Below are 7,107 nucleotides of genomic sequence, written 5' to 3' on the forward strand. Positions count from 1 at the left end.
GTAAGGAAAGGATAGCAGTGATAGGGCGAGATTATAGAGAACCAATCACATGGTATTCAGTTTAAAGTCATGAAAGGTGACAAGGGTAATCAGTTGTAAATAATAGGTGTAGAGAGTCAACTGCGTTCTTTTTGTTGAGGTACATTTAGAGGTATATCCTAGATTTTGCTAACACATAAAAGAAGATTCAGTTTAGAAGAGTGGTTCTTCCAACATATTGTCTTTAATTAATAACTGAAAGCCATTGGATGTTGTTGTTAAGTCCTTCATCAAATATTCTTAGGCGGTAACTCGTCGTTTTCTGTTTGAAAAATCATGCATTCTTTGTCTTTTTTGTCATCCAATGTCTCCAGGGCAGTCCTTGAAGATCATTTTCTATGTGTTTGGCAGACAGGTAGTGGTTGCTCATCTTTGTTGTTATCCTTCAGCATCTCTCCAATATTCATCTATGTGTATTTTTACTTTTCTGCATGTCTTGCCAATGTATTTGAGGTGCTACGGCAACAAATGATGGATGGAATGCTGAATGAATCAAACATTCACCCCCAGTCAAGAGATCTGGTTTAAATCCATCGTTCTTTTGCTCACTACACCACCCCAGTTTGGAACCAGCCATATGCAAATCAGTCTTGACCCTCCTCCTGATGGGAACATTCCAGCCCAAACTGCCAAGCCAGGCCCTCCCTGGACCCGTAAACAAGCATCCTGGGACCAGTTTTGGGGTAACACTTTTCATCAGCCAGGCTAGCTTGAATGCAGTGGCACAGCTACCAAATGATTGGAAGCCCCTGACCAATCAGAAGAGAGACCAAATAAAGATAGCCATTCACTTTATCATAATGAAGGAATATTTAAGAGCTAATGTGGTAGTCAGAGGCCTCTGGGTTTAAAACGCTCAAAGAATATTCCTGGAAAACATAACTTTCAGAAAGGATTAGGCCTCCATTTCATGCAAATGTACACGCCACTGGTTGATCTCAATTAATAAGACAGCAACGGAAACATTAACAATTAAAATACAAGTCAGTGAATCAAAACTGAAAGCAATGATTTATATATTGGTGTTTAAATAAATCCTGGAAGAGAGCAACAAGGAAATGAATGAGTTGAAAGACTACCTTACACAACAAAAAATACAAAAGCTTTGTAAATAATTAAAAAAGTTATCTCAAGAGACAGTGTATCCCTTTACAAAAGAAGATTATGTTCCACCCCAAGTTCAGAATCAGAGTGCGAAATATTATGATTCATCTGGGAGTTCGTCGGATTCCACTGGGTGAAGTAGCAGAGAATAAAATGTACAGAGATATTGAGGAAGAGGTAGAGGAAGCAACTGCCAACCAATATGGAGAGGACCTACTTATGATGGACAAACCACACCATTTCTTCAACCATTTCAACCTCACTTTGGTGGGTGGATGACCCCTAATATGATACAATAACAACCACCTTTTGTTGTACCTTTCAGGCCCCTTTTTCTTAGGGAGAGGCCACAATTAACACAGAGGAAGGAAGAAAAAGTAAGTGAGATGGGAAGATGGAGAATCGGGATACAAACAAGGAGCATTAAAAATTATCAAATACCGGGAGAAGAAAATCACTAGTGTTTAACCAGACTAACACCATTAGAAGAGAAGAGCAACTCCAAATACTGAATAATGGCCTGGGATTTATTCCAACCCCATCATTGGATAAATTCAAACTTCATAGTGAAATGACCGAACTTTGTATTAAATTGAAACTCCAAACTTTTTTTTCAGGAAAAAGACACATCACAATCAGATAGGTGACACGAACCTCAAGATGATCTACTTATTATCCCCTAAACACCTCAGTACCGATCAAAGTTCTCACTTTCGAACAAGCCATCTTCAAAAACATAGAGGCTATTAACAACAAACAGGGCCTGATTTCGAGTTTGGTGGTGCGGGCCAGCCAAACCTGTGTGCGTACCGCCCACCAGATTATTACTTTTTAAGTCACTGGCGATCGGTTATTTGGAGTTCCCAAAATAGGAACATCAAATACAATCCCTGCACGGCATGGACTGGTGCAGTCCATGTTGTGCAGGTGCCGGAGTGCATACAGGGTATAGGCTAGGGTAGTCCATTGCATGCAGGTAATGGGGTGCAGCGAGAGGGGCCCAACATGTGCCCCGCTGCATGCACCCAATGGCCCAGAAGGAACAGGGTGCCCGGGAGGTACCCCTTTGTTTCCACTCTACCAAGGTTTTCAAGGAGGAGGAACTGACATGAAGAAGAACCTGGTGGAGAGGATGCTCGAAATATGCTTTACATGGCTACGGCAGTCCCGCCAAGCATATTGCGGCCTTAAGAAAGCTGTGCCACCTCCAGAGATCTCTGATCCATGGCTGTTGCAGTGGTGCAATGATGGTCCAACTGCCATAGTTGTAATAGGGCAGGTAAAATTGCTACCACTGCTACGCCCCAGTGAGTCTGACAGTCTGTGGACCACCAGACTTGTAATCAGACCCACAGTATCAACGATTTCACAGCACAACTAGTAAAGAACAACATAAGTTATGCGATTTGAATGACAATCCTGACCTCATCATGAATACGGCAGATAAAGACAGACGGATTGCCCTGATGAACAAATCTGACCATCAAAAACAATGCACAAATCTACTATTTGAATTAAGGTATTTACAGATCCTAAAATGAGGACCCAAGAACAAGACTGCAATTTGAAGTATGGTAGAAGAAGCAGAAACCAACTACATAATATCACAAAAGGAAGTAGATTTTCTAAAATCAAAGAATGCAAAGACACCCTAATTTTCTTCTCGTACAAAAATGCACAAAGACAAAACACCACCACCAGTACGCCCTAATGTCTCTGGCATTGGGTCTAATTTAGAACCCTTATCACAATTTGCTGATTTCTTGTTACATCCTATAGTCTAACTGACTACCACCTTTCTGAAGGACACAAAAGATCTCTTGTACCACCTGAAAGACAAGGAATATGACACTGACTCGAGTGTATAAGTTGGCTCGACATTGAAAGTCTGTACACAAGCTTACCACATGATGCAATACTACACACTATCGAAGAAATCCTATTCAAGGAAGTTTTGAAATTTAACACCACACAACACTTCGTGTTAAAATACTGCAGGATCGCATTAACTGAAAACCTTTTTGAATTTGAAGGTCAACCATGTCTTCAAACCCATGGAACTTCAATGGGCAGAACCTGGGCCCGAGTGTGTCAAGACTTTATGTCAGCTTCAATATATCCAATTCATACAGACAGAGGATCTTCCTTTGGAAATGATATATAGATGACATCCTCGTCATCTAGAAAGGGAGACTAGACACAACTTCAGAATTCATTGAACCAGGATAATGACCTAAGGTTCACATGTACCTCGCATAAAATGACTTAAGACTTCCTAGAGTTCACTATCTTTGCAGTAGAATGGACACTCAAAACTAAAACGTACTACAAACCCACAGCAAAGTACAGTTTACTTCCATTCAATAGTTTTCATCCATGACCACTAAGAGAGAATCTTCCATACTGCTAATTTCTCAGAGTATGCTGGAACTAAGATAGCATAAAAGACTGCAAAACACATGACCTTACAGAGAGACAATATCTAAAACATATCACTGACAAATGTCAAAAATTTGCAAGTAACCAAAATCAGGAAAATCTTCTAGAACCATCTAAAGGAATTTAAGATGACAATGTCCTCACTTTTTTTACAGCCGAATGGTCTGCCTCGATTTACATCAAGAAAGCCATAAATAAACATTGGTATATCCTAAAATCAAATAGTTTGGACTGGCCAAAACCATGGTTTGCCCATAAAAGGAACAAGAATTTACAAGCTCACCTTGTCCATACTCGCCTATGTACAGTAACAAACCAGGCCCCTACCTTGCTATCTACCTGGGGTTTAAAAAAGGTTGTAGGCCACTACCCATGCGGATCTTGCACTGTATGCCATTTAACAAAGGTGAAAAAAGATCTACAACTGAATGACCCTCTGCATTGGACTGTGAGGAGATATCCAAATTGTAACTCCATCTATATGATTACGTGCCTATGCCACCTCAAATACATTCTCTAACAACGGAGGTTTGGGTCTAATCAGCAAGGCTGAGCCTCTTATCAAAATACAAAATACACCTTGCCTGTACTTATACTTTCTTTCAAGAAACAAATCCAAAGGTAACAAAACCCAAATTAATGTCACCCTAATTCAACATTTAGCACAAAATTTATTTTTTAATTTCAAGAATCATTTTACATACATCTTATCATGTGTAACATGTACCACAATTTAAAAAGGTTTTGAACAAAACACACCACAAACCCAATATTTCACCAACCAAGACAATGAATGATTTTGGGTCATTACAACCTAAATGGACAACATCAATGCGACTGACTCATAGACAAAACGTGTAACACATAACAAACAACCAGGTAATCTTTTAGTTAACCAATTTTTTAACATACATTTTTCAATCAGAAAAAACAGTATGAGTTCTTAGAAAGAACATTTTCTGCATTGTGCCAATTAATGAACACAATTTACACAATTATCTAACCAGGCTGAAAAATAATATTATTATTCATACTTCTTTTTGCCGAACACAACAAGAAGGTAGCCACATTTTGAACCCCACAATTGCCTGCTGGGGGTTCTCTTCAGAACCAGACACTATTTTGTGAAATCAGCTGATTTTGCATTTAGACTCAATAAAAGGTTTGTTCTGAATTTTTGATGTCTGCTGAGCCGGTCTGAATTCATGGTGGCTCATGGAGACGAAATGGGAGAGGGGCTTGCCTTCAAGCATTCATCTTGTGTTCGTGGGATGTATTCAACCTCGTTGCGGGACCAGCTTTGCCTTCTGTGCAAAACGGCTGTTTTGAATTCTCTTTTGGCGTACGTCCGGAATCAATCGCGGTCGGAGATTTTGAGCAACACCTCCGACCGCGATTGATTGTTACATGTTTTGTCTATGAGTTGCTTAATAGACATATGATATACCTCTAAGAATACCACGCAGTAGGCATCTAAAGCCTCTGCTTATTATTCCCAATACTGGCACCTGCTTGAAATAGGTACTTTTGTACACAAAAATGAGAAAAGGACTACCCTCTGCACCATTGCGGTCATTTTACGCATTATGCCAAAAACTAGTCATGAGGGGAACATTGAAGGACTGGGTTTTTCTAAGACCCAGCGGTGCCAGGGATAACACCTAAAACCTTCGTGGGTAACCTGTTCCGGCGTACAAATGACAGAGACACGGGACACTTCCTTCGGCGTCAAAGATTCGAGGTTTATTACTGCAGGGAACACAGAAATCACAGGAAGTACAACGTGTGCAGGTTCGAGGAGTCTGTTTCAAATTGTATCTGTGGATCGCTCTTTTTATACAGTTTTCTGAGCCTAGGATAACATGGTGCACAAAGGTTTACAACCTGGTTCCCATCGTAAAGATCATAAGGGGTCGCTTTCATGTATTCAGGGCCCGGAACATAATTACAGTAACATTCGGTAGTTCCCAACTGTAAAAGTACATCTTCCCACCATTAGTACATTCCAATCAGCAGTAAACGAATCGAGGAAGAGACAGAAACAGGTGCAGAGGAAGACGAGAAGAGTGAACAGATCGAAAAGGGTGTAAAAGGGGTGGCATCAGGAAACACGAGTTGCAGGCATCAAAGGGGACGTGCCTAATGAATGCAAGACTGAGACAATAGACCGGCACGGCAAGATGAGCCTCGAGCGGGGCCATCTGCCTTACAGTGTCAGCCCCCTCATCATAAAGACACCTTCAAAGAAAACGTGTCTTCCGCAAGAGTTTGGGAATCCCAGGGTCGCGAAGCGGACAGCGTCCGTTCGCTGGCTACTTGAGGGCAAGAAACAAAATGGATGCCGTATCTAAAATGGAACCCGTGGGTTCAGATGAAGAAACCCATGAAACAAACGAACGGTTCAAGCTAGCACAGCGAAAACGCGTACACCCACTAAACTCGTCATTTGCGGTTCATAGATACCAGACTCGACCATATTCGTGCGAGTCGAAAACATCACTTACAATTGTCACGGAACCTCAACATTTCTTCTAAAATTCTTTTGCCATAGTATCATAAATTTAATCATTGAAGATACAGAGACACTATAATGATCTAAGTTATTTTTGCACATACCTCTTCTCAATTTTTGAAGGACAATCCATTCCGATAACACATATAAAAAAACTCCCAACCTATAAATTTGTCCTCTCTTTTTTCTAACCTAATTTTGACAAGTTAGAGTCTTTTTACCCTTTCCCTCCATTTGGACCCTTATATTTGCCAAGCCAATGGTGTCATTCCGCAAATTCTTTTTTTTTTTTTTATATTTAAGGCTTCTTGTCTTGCAGACGAGTGCCCCAGCGGTATGCACTATCTTCATCGCTTAAATCATTTATCCCCTTTCCTATGTACTGAAGGCAGCCTGCGAATATTGCAGCACTAGATTCTCTTCTGATTACTAAGTGTCTGAGAGATAAATAGAGCCCTGCTCTACTGCTCTCATTACCTGTCCTGGATGGGAGAGACCAGGACACTTATGTAAACAGCAGATTTACTAGTAGGTTCCATGTCCATCAACCTTCACATAAGCACCTTATTCTTCCTTGATAATAATAATAATAATAAAATGTATAAAGCGCATGGTTACGCCATCTCGGCGTGTCCCCGCGCTAAGTGAGAAAGAGGTGACAGGGACCGATAACAGCAGACCACATTGCGTTATATAGTGAACAGATGGGTTTTCAGCATCTTTCTAAATTTAGTTTCAGAGCCTTCCATCCTAAGTTTGATAGGGAATCTATTTCAGTTCTGAGCAGTCAGAAACCGGAAGGAACAACCTCCCATTTTGACCTTCTTGACCTTGGGAATTACAAGCTGCCCTGTTCCGCTGGATCTAAGAGACCTGGTAGGAACATATTTGGTAACCAGGTCTCCTAGATAAGCCGGGCCCACATTTTGCGATATACGATGGCATATGAGGAGCGCTTTGAACATCACTCTTTTCTTGACTGGGAGCCAATGCAATGAGTCAAGAGCCTTTTT

This window comes from Lissotriton vulgaris, chromosome 2_1, assembly GCF_964263255.1.
Source record: "Lissotriton vulgaris chromosome 2_1, aLisVul1.2, whole genome shotgun sequence".
Lineage (NCBI taxonomy): Eukaryota > Metazoa > Chordata > Amphibia > Caudata > Salamandridae > Lissotriton > Lissotriton vulgaris.